The sequence below is a fragment of the Pleurodeles waltl genome, chromosome 2_2 (genome assembly GCF_031143425.1).
Source record: "Pleurodeles waltl isolate 20211129_DDA chromosome 2_2, aPleWal1.hap1.20221129, whole genome shotgun sequence".
Taxonomy (NCBI): Eukaryota; Metazoa; Chordata; class Amphibia; order Caudata; family Salamandridae; genus Pleurodeles; species Pleurodeles waltl.
This window is the reverse complement of record NC_090439.1, coordinates 143,954,840-143,970,093: the sequence shown is the minus strand read 5'-3', so window position 1 is coordinate 143,970,093 and position 15,254 is coordinate 143,954,840.

Sequence of the window (15,254 nt, the reverse complement as noted above, 5' to 3'; positions counted from 1 at the left end):
CACATGATCACTCACTCCCCTCCTCACGAGGCTCTGTGACATTTCACCCTGTTCTCCTGTATTTGATTTCTTTTGCGCAAACAATGGTACTGCTGGACCAACTGTAATCAGCAACAATATTGCATCTGGTGCTGCTCTAACACCCACATTTTGTGGAACGGCTACTCCCATACTCTGATTCATTACTGGTGTCACATCTGACTGTGTCCCTGTCACTGGCGTGAACTTCGGCAAACCCTGTGGCTGCGCCTGAGGCAACAACATTGGAGTCGGCTCAGTCTGTACTAGCATTGGTCTCGGGAGTACTTACTCCAACGGCGCCACTAAGCTCGAAGTTGTCTCAAGAATTGGTATATCTGGGTAAATCCTCAGTATCAATGGTGTGTGCTTCTGCTCCTGGACCACCGAAGTAGTCACTGCATTAGGAGTACTCTGCACTACCCCTTGTACTTGACCATTATCTGTCTGCACTGGTCCCACTGTTCCCGTCACTTGAGCTGGAGCAGTTGGCATAGAACTAGTACTTGGACTCTCTTCATGCGCCGCAAATGGCGGAGGTCGATCCCTCAATATCTGAGTAATAAGATCCTCAACATCTGAATCTTCTTTGTCTACATAAGTCTTTTTCTTCTTCTTATCCCCTGAACTCTTGACACTCTTGTCAGTATCCTCGTTCTATTCTGACTCATTTTCCTCTACAATAGCAGGGAACAACCTAACACCCTGTAACGTTGTCATTCTCCACTTCTTCTGTTCCCAATCCCATCTTGCCTCTTCCAAGGACTTCTCTACCTTCCTTACTTTCCGCTGTAATTTCATCTCTTGCTGCTGTCTGGCTATGAGCTCCCAAACCACTAAAGCCTCAAACTGTGATGGTCTCGGAAGTGGGTTTGTCTCATATATTGTCATTCATAACTGATCCAAAATTCTCAAATTGAATGATCCATGCTCTGGAAACGCCAAAGCTCCCTGTTTCTCTGTCAATGTGCACCACTGCTTTACCCAAAGACATGGCGCGACATCTTGCTCCTTCATCACAATATTTGCCGGATAATTTTACGGTGGGGTAGGCTCCCCAACTGTTGTCTTAATGTAAGAATCATCCTTCATGGCACTTCTGAACGCTTTGAAAAACTTCATTTTCACTATCTTTTGTGTATTTGATTCAATAAGGAAATGACTTTTACTCCCAAGATTCCTTTCACCTGCTTACCCAACCAATTGCCTCTTACGGACTTCTGCCAATCCGTTTGCTACTCTTCTCACTAACCAACCTATCCCAGCGTGGCTCTCTCTGACGTCACACTCACACACCGCAGCTGACAAAGGGGGTCATTCTGACCTCGGCGGTAAAAGTCGCTTACCGCCGGTCAGAAGGCCGCCATAACACCGCCGCGGTCGCGGTAAACCGCCACGGTCATTCTGACCAGCAACTGGCAAACCGCCAAAAACCCGACATCCTCAAAAATCCACCACACCAAAGGTCAGCGAAAAAATGGCGCTGACCAAACCTCCACCGTCACGCCAACAGAAATGCGCCCATACCATTCCGACCCACAAATCCACGCGGCGGTCTTTCAAACGCGGTATTCCATTGGCGGTACACACCGCCCCGGTCAAAATACACACAACCATAGAAAACTCAGCCACATTGGTCAGTTCGAAATACACACACCTGATACACATACTAACACCACTCCCACACACCCAACACAATATAAAACACACACCCACATCACCCACAAGCCCCTACGACCCAAAATCATTGACGAAGGCTAGAGACAGAGCACAGAATAGAGAATCCCAAAACACAGAGGCACACAACACCATCACCCACACAGAATCCACGCACCAAACACCACACACCACCACACGCACCACACTCATCACCACAAACGCCACCCCACACCTCAACCACACCACCCCATGGCACCCCAAAGACACCCCAGGTTCAGTGACGCCGAACTCAGGGTCATGGTGGAGGAAATAGTCTGTGTAGAGCCCCAGCTCTTCGGGCACAGGTGCAGCACACCACCATTGCCAGGAAGATGGAGCTATGGCAAAGGATAGTGGACAGGGTTAACGTGGTGGGACAGCATCCACGCAATCGGGAGGACATCAGGAAGAGATGGAACGACCTACGGGGGAAGGTGCGTTCCATGGTATCAAGGCACAACATTGCGGTGCAGAAGACTGGCGGCGGACCCCCACCTACTCCCCCAGAATTTACTGTGTGGGAGGAGGAATTCTTGCACATCCGGCATCCTGAGGGCCTCGCAGGAGTAGGCGGAGGAATGGACTCTGGTAAGGCAAATCTTCACTACTGCTTCCCACCCCCACCCCACCTGCATGCCAAATCATACCCCCACCCTCACCCCCTCCCCCATCACACCAACCCCTAGCAAAAGGCTCACCATCACAATCCAACCATCCCAACACCAAGCCCTGCATGCGACCCCAAAGCATGGACACCCATCACCAAAGCATGCCCACTGCACACACACATCACCTCCACAAGCCACGCTCACAAAAGCCCCCACAAAGAAATGCCTACACATGGGTACACGGACACCCACCCATCACACGAAATGCCACACACAGAAGCAATAACCATACCTTTATACCCCTGCAGGACCCGAACGCCACCACACTGCCACGGAGGGTCCAGAGATGTCCATCCCACCCCCAGAAGAGGCCCCCAGCGATGACAGCAGCTCTGTTTCCCTGGAGCCAGACGACCAGGCCGGCCCATCGGGGACCTCTGGACAGTCGGTTCCCCACAGACAGCCACAGGCTACACCAGACCCAACCCCCTCTGGGAACACCAGCACAGCTCCCACCCAGCGGGCCCATGCCTCTGTCTCCAGGGCACGTAAATCAGGGGTGTGTCCACCACTACAGGGCCCCCAGGTTGACCCACCACCCCAACAACAACAGGGACCTGGGGGCAGTGGTAGTGGGCACACCGTCCAGGGGACAGAGGCCCAGGAACACAGGGGAACTGGGAGGGCTGCTGTGCGACAGGGGGGGGGCAGGCCCGGGGAACCGACTCTCCAAGAGGCCCTCTCCTCCATCATGGGAGCATACCACCGCTCCCAGGAGACGATGGCGACGGTACTGGCCCGGTTCCAGGAGATCCAGGAACTGCAGGAGGAACGGTACATGGGGTTCAGGGAGGAACTGAGGAACATCGGTTCCGCAATGGGGACCTTCGTCCTAGCCCTTACCCAGATCGTCACCACATTGCGGGACCATGTGGTACCCCAAAGGGCCCCTGTCACTAGCCCAGGCCAGGAACAGCCTACCACCTCCGCCGGCGCTAGTGGACAGGAGGCCCCAACACAACGACAGGCCACCAGAACCCCACCTCCTGCAGAAGAAGAATCACCCCGCAAGCGGAACCTGAGATCTCACAAGAAGACAGAGTAGGATTGCAAGACCCCCGCCAGCCTAAGATACCCCCTGATGTCATCCCACTGTCCCAAATTGTCACCCTGTCCAACCTTGAACTGGCCCTGCTCCATTCTTCCACAGGCATATGGACAATGCACCTGTGCGACTGAGAACTGGACTCTGCCATGGACATTACTCCACCCCCACCCATCCCCGCTTCCCAATCATTTACCTATATGTAGCACTTAAAATAAATCACTTATTCCACTTAAATAAACAGGAGTCTGCTTGTATTCTTAACAAATGTATTACACATAACGGTTCAATAATGTCCAGTTACTTTGTGATGACAACATACCAATTTCAATAAGCTTTAGTCCATGGGCAAACAAAGCTGAAGTCAGGCAGTGGGTCATACAGCTCTGAAAAGGGAAGGGAAAGTCACAAATCAGTTAACAGGAACTGGGGGGAAACACAGACAGTGGATACGCATGAGGCCTCAAGTAAATGTAAATTGGGGTGGCTGTTTCTTACCTGTGTGCTACTGAAAGTATTGTTGTATGACTGTATTCCTGTTGTCCGTGTCGTCCGCGTCGTCTTCATCCTCTTCACTCTCCACAGGCTCCACAGCTGCAACAACACCACCATCTGGACCATCCTCCTGCAGAAAAGGCACCTGGCGTCGCAATGCAAGATTGTGAAGCATACAGCAGGCCACGGTGATCTGGCACACCTTCTTTGGTGAGTACATGAGGGATCCCCCTGTCATATGCAGGCACCTAAACCTGGCCTTCAGGACCCCGAAGGTCCTTTCTATGATCCTCCTAGATCGCCCATGGGCCTCATTCTACCGTTCCTCTGCCCTGGTCTGGGGATTACTCACTGGTGTCAGTAGCCACGACAGGTTGGGGTAACCAGAGTCACCAATTAGCCACACACGGTGTCTCTGTAGCTGTTCCATCACATAAGGGATGCTGCTATTTCACATGACATACGCGTCATGCACTGACCCAGGGAACTTGGCATTTACATGGGAGATGTACTGGTCAGCCAAACAGACCACCTGGACATTCATCGAATGATAACTTTTTCTGTTTCGGTACACCTGCTCACTTTCTTTGGGGGGAACCAAAGCCACATGGGTCCCATCAATGGCACCAATGATGTTGGGGATATGTCCAAGGGCATAGAAATCACCCTTCACTGTAGCCAATTCGCCCACCTCAGGGAAAATAATGTAGCTCCGCATATTTCATCAGGGCAGACAACACTCTGGACAAAACCTTAGAAAACATAGATTGAGACATCCAAGATGATATGGCCACTGTTGTCTGGAAAGACCCACTTGCCAAAAATTGGAGTACTGACAGAACCTGCGCCAGAGGGGGAATCCCTGTGGGTTGGCGGATAGGGGACATCAGGTCTGGCTCCAGCAGGGCACATAGTTCATGTATAGTTGCTCTGTCAAGCCGGTATGTAAGTATGATATGTCGTTCTTCCATTGTCGACAGGTCCACCAGCGGTCGGTACACGGGAGGATTCATCCTTCTCCTCGCAAGTCCCAGCGGACGGTGCCTAGGAAGGACAACATGGAGCACAGAGTCAAGCAACCCACAGGTTAGTTCACACAGATTGCACAGTACACGAATCGCTATGCATGGAACGGCTTGTATGAGTGGCAATGCAAGGCCTAGGCCTGTGTGACGCAGTAGAAATCATGCCATGTGGGCCCTTGAAATGGCGGCTGCCTGACCTGTGAAGTGTGACAGTGGGATGTGAGGTCACTTCGCTGGCGTGGCACACCGTGGCGGTAGGCGGTCGAAGACCGCGGCGCAAAGCAGCATTGGTTAACATTGAACCCTATGGGTCTCAGGAGCCAATGATGATGTGCGCCGGCGGTCGACGTACGCACCGCCGCGGTACGCACCGCCGCGGGCGTGGCCGCCATTTTCTATCTGATTAATCACTCGAGACCTGATCATCCACAGGAGAGGACCTATACTGCAAGTGCTGCTGTGACCTCGGTCTGGGAGATACAATGGCTGCTGCGACTGGGGAAAGGGCCCCTGCCTTCACTACCGAAGAATTGGAGAGACTTGTTGATGGGGTCCTCCCCCAGTATGCGCTACTCTACGGTCCTCCAGACCAACAGGTTGGTACACAGGGTGCACGTTGAATGGGCTATGCCTGTGTTGAGTGGGGTGTATGTAAGATGGTGGGGAGAGGAGCGAATGAGGAGTGCAACGCACGAAAGATGAGAGCATGTGCCACATGGCAAGGTTGGGGAGGGGGGGGCCACTCACATTGTCCAGCCAGAAAACTGATGCGATTTCCTTTACCACCCTGTACATGTCACATAGGTCAGCGCCCATCAGAAGATCGACATTTGGCGTGCCATCGCCAAGGACGTCCGGGCCCTGGGGGTCCACAACAGACGGGGCACCCACTGCCGAAAGAGGTGGGAGGACATCCGCAGCGGGACCAGAAAGACCGCTGAGTCTCTCCTGGGGATGGCCTCCCAACGTAGGAGGGGTGCCAGCCGGCAATTCACCCCCCTGATGTCCCGGATCCTGGTGGTGGCCTACCCCGATTTGGATGGGCGCGTGAGGACATCACAGCAGACACAAGGGGGTGAGTATCAGCACATTCTGCTATCTTTGCGCGCAGTGAAGGTGTCTGAGTGGGGGAGGAGGGCTGTGGCTATCTCCAGGCCAGGGCGCATTCTGTAGGCTAGGCCCCTCCGTTAGACACGGCCCTGTGCCCCCGCCCCCACCTCTGTAGGGTGCCAAGTACAGCTAGCCATGGTCCGGCCCCACCCATGTGTGCATTTGTCGTCCATAGACCCGTAGGCCTAGTCACAATAACTGAGTAGTGTACCCCCATTGCGCGGCCTAGTTCAGGGGGCTTCTGTGTCTGTCCTTTCCGCCAACGGTGTTGCCAATGCATGCACTCAACCTGTCTTCATTTCTCCCCCCCCATTTTCTTTGTCTTCCTGTTCATGTGTGCATTAGCATCATCAGGTGGAGGAGAAGTGGCATCGGCGCACGAGGGAGCTGCATCTCACATGGCCCCGGAGGGCCATACAACAGACTCCGAGTACACCAGTGAGACGGAGGGCGAGTGGAGCTCCACAACAGGGACCCGTGGAGACGTCAGCGACACCGACACGTCCTCGGAAGGGAGCTCCCTAGCGGTGGCGGAAACATCTGTGCCCAGCGCCACAACAGGTACAGCCGCCACCCAGCGCACCAGCCCCGCCCTCCCAGCAGCCCCTCAGCCTTCGCTCTGTGCCCGCTCGCCCAGGAAGGCGGGCATCTCCTTCGACCCAGGCACCTCAGGCCCTGCCCCAGTTACCCCTGCTGCCCTCAGTGAGGAGGTCATTGACCTCCTCAGGACACTCATTGTTGGGCAGTCTACCCTTTTGAATGCCATCCAGGGTGTAGAAAGGGAGGTGCATCAGAGCAATGCATACCTGGAGGGCATTCATTCGGGTCAGGCTGCCCATCAGCGATCGTTCAACGCTCTGGCCTCAGCACTGACGGCAGCCATTGTCCCTGTCTCCAGCCTCCCTCTTCTTACTCCCTCCACCCAGTCCCAGTCTCCTGTTCCTCTGCCTATCCCATCCACACCATCAGACCAGCCTGCACACACCTCTACACCCAAGGGCAGCTCATCCAGACAGCACCACAGATCCCACAAGCATTCACCCAAGCAACATCCAGATGCAGACATGCCAACAGTCACTACCACCTCTGTGTCCCCCACCTCCTCATCTCCCTCCTCCCTCCCTGTGACGTCTCCAAACACACCTGCATGCACACCACCATCAGCCAGTACTTCCATCACCAGCACACCCTCCATTACAGCCCGCACACGCGCAGTCACCACCCCCACTGCCATTTACACGTCCCCTGTGTCCTCTCCCAGTGTGCCTGTCACCCCCTCTTCCACAGCACACAAACGCAGGCAGCCACCCACCCAACAGCCATCCACCTCACGACAGCCTCCGTCACAAGCACCTGCACCCAAAGACAGCACACTTGACTCTCCTACAACCACATCCTCTTCCTCCACTCCCATACCGACTACAGCTACCCTTCCCTGTCCTTCCCAAGTCGTTTTCCTTTCCAACCTTGAGCTCATTCCAATCCCTGACCCAAACCCTCCATCTGGTAAGAGTAAAAAAAGCACCTCAGCCACCACCAGCCCTGCATCTACTGTGATCATAGTGCAGGGCTATTGGAGTCCACCAGATCCTAGGGCAGGAACATCAGCCAGCAGCAAGGGGACAGCCAGCCCCCCCCCTGGGAAGAGGACAAAAAAGAAGAAGGCCCGGCGCGACAAGCCTGAGACGGCTGCCACCAAGGACAGTAGCATTGCCCCGTCACCTGCCACATCATCCAAGGGAGGCAAGGGCCACAGAGTTCCAGCGAAGGAGGGCAAGGGCAGCAGGGCGGAGAAGTCAGGCAGCAGGCGAGCTGCCCAGGAGGGCCCCACCAGCCCCATTTCAGGTGTGACGGACAACACCCACGGGCCCAGGACTCCATCACAGGAGGGCGCGGCGACCGCAAGTTCGGATGGTGAATGAGCGGGAAGTCTTGCCCAGGTCTGGCTCCCTAGACACAAAGGACAAGCACCGCTGAACAGGGCCCCGCCGGGAGGAGCACCGCTGAACAGGGCCCCGCCGGGAGGAGCACCGCTGAACAGGGCCCGCCGGGACAAGAACCGCTGAACGGGCCCCGCCGGGAGGAGCACCGCTGAACAGGGCCCCGCCGGGAGGAGCACCGCTGAACAGGGCCGGGAGGAGCACCGCTGAACAGGGCCCCGCCGGGTGGAGCACTGCTGAACAGGGCCCCGCCGGGAGGAGCACCGCTGAACAGGGCCCCGCCGGGAGGAGCACCGCTGAACAGGGCCCCGCCGGGATGAGCACTGCTGAACAGGGCCCCGCAGGGACAAGAACCGCTGAACAGGGTCCCGGCGGGACAAGAACCGCACCGCTGGGCACTTCCTGTCAAGCACCGCTCCGCTGGGCCCTTCATCTCAATCACCGCACCGCTGGGCCCCGCCGTCTCAAGCACCACTCCGCTGGGCCCTTCATCTAAAGCACCGCTGCGCTGGGCCCTTCCTGGCAAGCACTGCACCGCTGGGCCCTTCCTTTCAAGCACCGCTCCGCTGGGCCCCGCCGTCTCAAGCACCGCTCCGCTGGGCCCTTCATCTAAAGCACCGCTCCGCTGGGCCCTTCCTGTCAAGCACCGCTCCGCTTGGCCCTTCATCTCAAGCACCGCACCGCTGGGCCCCGCCGTCTCAAGCACCGCTCCGCTGGGCCCTTCATCTAAAGCACCGCTCCGCTGGGCCCTTCCTGTCAAGCACCGCTCCGCTGGGCCCTTCATCTCAAGCACCGCACTGCTGGGCCCTGCCGTCTCAAGCACCGCTCCGCTGGGCCCTTCATCTCAAGCACCGCTCCGCTGGGACCCGCCGTCTCAAGCACCGCTCCGCTGGGCCCCGCCGTCTCAAGCACCGCTCCACTGGGCCCTTCATCGCAAGCACCGCTCCGCTGGGCCCTTCCTGTCAAGCACCGCTCCGCTGGGCCCTTCATCTCAAGCACCGCACCGCTGGGCCCCGCCGTCTCAAGCACCGCTCCGCTGGGCCCTGCCATCTCAAGCACCGCTCCGCTGGGCCCCGCCGTCTCAAGCACCGCTCCGCTGGGCCCTTCATCTCAAGCACCGCTCCGCTGGGCCCTTCCTGTCAAGCACCGCTCCGCTGGGCCCTTCATCTCAAGCACCGCACCGCTGGACCCCGCCGTCTCAAGCACCGCTCCGCTGGGCCCTTCATCTCAAGCACCGCTCCGCTGGGCCCCGCCGTCTCAAGCACCGCTCCGCTGGGCCCCGCCGTCTCAAGCACCGCTATGCTGGGCCCCGCCTTCTCAAGCACCGCTACGCTGGGCCCCGCCATCTCAAGCACCGCTCCGCTGGGCCCTTCATCTCAAGCACCGCTCCGCTGGGCCCTTCCAGTCAAGCACCGCTCCGCTGGGCCCTTCATCTCAAGCACCGCACCGCTGGGCCCCGCCGTCTCAAGCACCGCTCCGCTGGGCCCTTCATCTCAAGCACCGCACCGCTGGGCCCCGCCGTCTCAAGCACCGCTCCGCTGGGCCCGCCGTCTCAAGCACCGCTCCGCTGGGCCCCGCCGTCTCAAGCACCGCTCCGCTGGGCCCTTCATCTCAAGCACCGCTCCGCTGGGCCCCGCCATCTCAAACACCGCTCTGCTGGGCCCTTGCTGTCAAGCACCGCTCCGCTGGGCCCTTCATCTCAAGCACCGCTGGCCCATTGACAGTGCCGGTTCTTTGTCGAGCAGGGCTTCAGGAAGCACTCTGGGCACCATGCCTCCTCCAATAACAGTGGAGTCGGTAATCCATCTGATGGACTGTGGCTTTGCACTCCCCAGGATGGTCCAGTGGGCAAGCCTCCCACTGTAGACACTTGAGAGACTGTGGCTTTGCACTCCCCAGGATGGTCCAGTGAGCAAGCCTCCCACTGTAGGGACTTGTGAGACTGTGGCTTTGCACTCCCCAGGATGGTACAGTGGGCAAGCCTCCCACTGTAGGGACTTGTGAGACTGTGGCTTTGCACTCCCCAGGATGGGACAGTGGGCATGGAGGCCCCTCGTGGATCTGGCGTCGTGGACTCATGTGGCTGAGGTGCCCCCCCTTCCCTTCCCCCTGAGGTGCCTGTAGTTTTATCATCTGATGCCCCTGCAGTGTTCTCTCCAATGGTATCTGGTCTCCTGTGTGGGCTTTGCCCATGTGTTTGTGCACATTGGCCCACGGACTATGGAACTTTGACGGAATGTGCTGGACTTTTTGACCAAGGATATATTGTTGCCTATGTTCATTCCTTATTTTTGTATCTTTTATATGGCATATTTGCCATTCCTTCAATGGAGCTATTTATACATATATTTTATAGATCATTTAAATTGTGTCTTTGCATTATTCCGGGGGGTTTGTGTGGTGTCACTCTGACTTGTTGCTCGGCATTGGGGTGTAGGTATTTGTGGTGGGGGGGTGGGTGTATGGCGCATGTGTGTGCCTGTAAGCTTTCCTCCTCCCCCCTCGCCTGTGTCGTAGGTGCAGTACTCACCGTTGTCGTCTGCGCCGGCGTTCGTACTCCTGGTAGATGAGCAGGTAGACAATAGCTGGTAGGATGTGTAATTCGGGCTTCATGCTGTCCTCCTTCCTCGTGGAGTGTGTAGAGGTGAGCGTTTTCCCGTTCGTAGTCTGTTTCCGTCGTGTTTTTATCGGCGGGGCTCCCGCCCCGGAAAAGTTGGCGGATTGGTGAGTTGTGATAGGGTGGACGGTACATTGTCTGCCGCCTGCCTGTTGGCGGTGACCGCCGCGATGTTTGTCGGTCCCGCCGTGGCGGTCGGAATGTTAAAGTGGCGGCCTGTGTTGGCGGTTCCCGCCAGGGTTAGAATTCCATTTTTTTGACCGCCTGCCTGTTTGCGGGTTGGCCGCCGCTTTTTCACCGACCGCCAGGGTCAGAATGACCCCCAAAGTCTTGCTGCTTGTCCTCCTAAACTTCAACTCATAAGAAACTACTGCAAAATTATTGCGAGCACTAACCAAAACCAATAACCAAAAACAAACCTGCTGGTTTACTACAGGAAGGTACACAATCGCTTCAGAGACCTTACGGATTTTCACTGATGGCACTTTCGCTCATACAGCTATTCCTTTTTCTCAGTCTCCAACATTCGCAAGCAAAATTTGACCCACAAATTTTACTCTCACCTGATCAATGGGTCTGTTGTCGTGCACATAGCACTCTCCAAATCTCATTCGAAAATGTATCTTACTCGCTTAACTCACACACCAACTAGTTGACCATGTCCAATCAACCTACAAAACCAGACAGATTACAATAATAGCCAAGTGTCTCCTACACTTGTCAATATACTCTGGAGTCTTAGACCACGCAGGGTCCGTACATCACCAACAACCACATGGACAATTTTTTAGCACAAAACGCCACACGCATATGAAGTTCAAACACTTTCCTACTCTCATATTGCAGAGTACGCGCACTCCTACTAAACCTCAACTTGAGTACGCAAACTCCCTACCTTACTTCTCATACGTCACAATTCACCTGCGATTTGCTTAAGCCTTTGCAAGCACAATCTACCACTTTCATACTGTCAAAAGAATGCCAAAAACATACCCATCTTTACTAGCGGGATCCAGGATTTGGGAAAGTCTTTTCTGGGCTTATGGTGACATCATCTTTGCCACAATTGTTATTTCAGGAAAAAAAAAAAAAACCATCATAAAATGAATGACTAACTCTAACTAAAACTACCACCATAACCGCGAATCACAACATAACTAGTTCTCCAAGGAAACTAACCATCAAGCTGCTACCAAAACTGCTGATGCGCCTGCTCCTTAATAAGTAAACTTACAAGGGGACGCGTACAGGCCGATGAACCTTTTGGATTGCATGGAGTATCCTAGCCATGTAGTGACTAATGTCATCAGTAACCAATATAACCAATTAATAACTACTCAGAGAATCATTATTCATTAGACAAATATAACAACAATTCATGAATAATCACAACTAATTAAAGCGCTCTGCAATTTCTATTTCCCTACTAGTTACAATTCTAATGCATAAGGTTAACTCAAACTTTATTCAATCTGTTCAGAATTAGTTTGTTAGCAACCACCAATAACACAATCTAATCAGAACTTGAGAAAGCATGTGCTCAAAAGCTTCAACATAAGCCAACAAAGATGAATATATCAATATTAAGAACAGAGTTCAGCAATCAGTTCGTCAATCATTTGTCACTGTCAACGTCACCCAAAAGAACCCTACCTAACTCAGATTAGCATCAGCATGTTGGGCTTCTTGCGAAAACAATTTAGAAAACAGACATAGGGAGAAAAAAAATCTAGCTAAGAAAAAAAACTATAAAACAGCGCAGTTGGTGCCTAGAAGAAAAGGCACAAAGTTAATCAGTCACATTGTTATAGCTACCTATCCACAGAATGGATCAGCAACAAAGTCAGTCTTCGTCTTCAGGTCATCAATCGATCAGCAATGCATCAGGCTCTCAAGAGCTAGAGCCCAATGACAGAATCTTGAACGCGTCTCCTGACGTCTTCAATTCTCCCTTTGCATCTCTCGGATCTGCCTAAATCCTCCCATATCCGAAGTTTTAGCCCCTTGTCATGACCTTTTATTAGAGTTTTTCAGTCCATCCCCCTAATTCTTAACTGGTCAATTAGTCCTCCATATGTGACGTTATCCAATACATTTTTCTCTACATATCTATGAGTTCAAGTATTTCGTCTTTCTCAATTCATGGATTAGTTCATTGTACGATGTCTTCATCATCCGGCTCTTCAGGTATCGAAAATGTTGCATCTTCCTCTTCAGTCAGTGCCCTCATTGCTCAAGTCCTGGGAAAGTATATTAAGCCTACTCTACACATAATTGTAACAAATTGACTTTATCATCTCCTGTCCACCGGTACATTGCAGAAAATTCTAGCTAAGCACACAGTTCACAGCCAGTTCAAATGCACCAGCAACTTCTACATTGTGTGTTTATTAATTCTGCTTCTGCATGAAGCCTAGGAAGATTAGGCCATAACTTCGGCTAAATTAGCTTCTACAATACAATTCAAAGCATAGGTTATACATCTCATTATGGCACAATACTACATTATCATTACACATTTCTATTATTTCACACATTTGTTATAGTTTTAGTATAAATTCCTATAAGTGGCTACCACTTCCCATGGTCACATTTTCAACGTGCACATTATTTTCTCTACAATTAATTTCTCTATGAACGTTTTGTTAATCAAAACACATACACATTCATTAATACAATTGAAGTAGCATATCTGCTTCAACAGTAGCATTCGTCTTCCCACCACTACTGCTATTGCTAGGGGCACTAGTTGTAAGAGTGGGGCTTGTAGTGGTGGGAGGTTTGATGCTTTTCTTAGGACAGGAGCTGTCTCCTGCCCTATGGCCATTGTTTCTACTAATATAATACCAATACTTTTTGATCTGATTGTTATTGGAAGAGGATTTAGACCCACCCCCAGAAGAGTTTTGTGGGCCTGATGAAGAATCTTTATTACCTTTGCCCCCCCCTTGTCACAATACTTTTTTGCTTCATTCTTTTTTCTTTTCTTTGTCACCCCCTGTGTGAGCCTTTCTGCTCACCCTTGTTCTGACCCATTTTTCTGCCATCTTTCCCGATTCTTGGGAGAGGTCAGATCCGAATCTACCAAGTATTGGAATCACAATTCAGACACACAATTATTCAAAATATGCTCTCTTAATATAAATTGTACAAGCCCCCACAGTCAGACACTGCTGCCTCTTTCTAGAAGTGGCATTTCTGTAATAGTAATAAAAAATCCACCTACACCAGTAAGCAGCATTTCTCCCTCCCTTCACCCTACCATTTCAACCATACCAAACATGCCTATGCTACCCGTCATAAATCAGACAACACCCCCTACACATAAGGCAGGGCATTTCCAATACAATCCTTTGAGAAAGCAGCACTCACAGCAGTGAGAAACCAAATAGGCTGTTTGTCACCAACTGGACAGGCCACGCTACCTGGCACATGTCCTGCCTTCTGCAAATATAGCACCCTGCCCATAGGGCTAGCTAAGACCTACCATAGGGGTGACTTACATGTAGTAAGAGGGGAGTGCTAGGCCTGGCAAGTACATTTAGATACCAGGTCCCTGTGGAAGAAAACTGCGCACACAGGCCCTGTGATAGCAGGCCTGGGACAGGTTTGAAAGGCTACTTCAGTTGGTGGCGCAAGCAGCGCTGCAGGCCCACTAGTAGCATTTAATTTACAGTCCCTGGGTATAAAGATACCACTGTACAAGGGACTTACATGTAAGTTAAATATGTCAATTAGATATAAGCCAATCATACCAACTTTAGAAAGGAGAGCAACTGCACTTTAGCACTGATTAGCAGCGATAAAGTGCTCAGAGTCCTAGAGCCAAATGCGAGAGGTCAGAAACAATAGGAGGAAGGAGGCAAAAAGTCATGGGATGAACCTGCCACAAGGACCAGGTCCAACACACGTGGTCAGCAGAAAGTGGTGCTGCCAGGGACCAGGAAGGACCAGCTGGACTCTACCCAGCTTGGGGAGTCAGAGGGGGCCCTCAGTGCACAGGCAGCACCCACAGGATTGGGACACAGAAGTCAAAGAAGGAGCCCATGCAGCACTACGAAAAGGAGTCCCATGCCACAGGAGAACCACTCAGGGTGCTGTACATCATAGGATGGAGTGCTGGGGGCTGGAGCATCAAGATGCCTGAAGATTCCCTTGGAGAAGATGCTAACAAGCCTTGGCAGCTGCAAATGATGTGGTGCATGGGGGTACTGTCCTGTGTGGGGAGGCAAGGGCTTACCTCCACCCAAGTTGGACAGCAGGAAGAGAGGACCGTCACGACCACTTCAGTCTACCACCCGTATTGCCTGATCCAGGCAGCTCAGCAGGAGAGGGAATCCACGCAGCCAGTCATTGTTGCAGTTAGTATCTACAGATGCAGGGGAGTGACTCCTTCAGTCCAAGGGTGATTTCTTCGTCTTTCTTGCGCAGGCTGAAGACGGGCTGTCCTCAGAGGATGCACGACCTGTGAAATGTTGCAGTTGCTGAAAGGAGCTGTGGATACAATGTTGCAGGCAGCATCTTGTTTCTTTGTTGCAGCTTGTCAGGTCCTGGAGCATCCAGATGCAGCTCCTTTGGTCAGAAGTCGTAGTGAAGGTTGTAGAGGAATCTTCTGGAGTCTTTCAAACCGAATCTGAG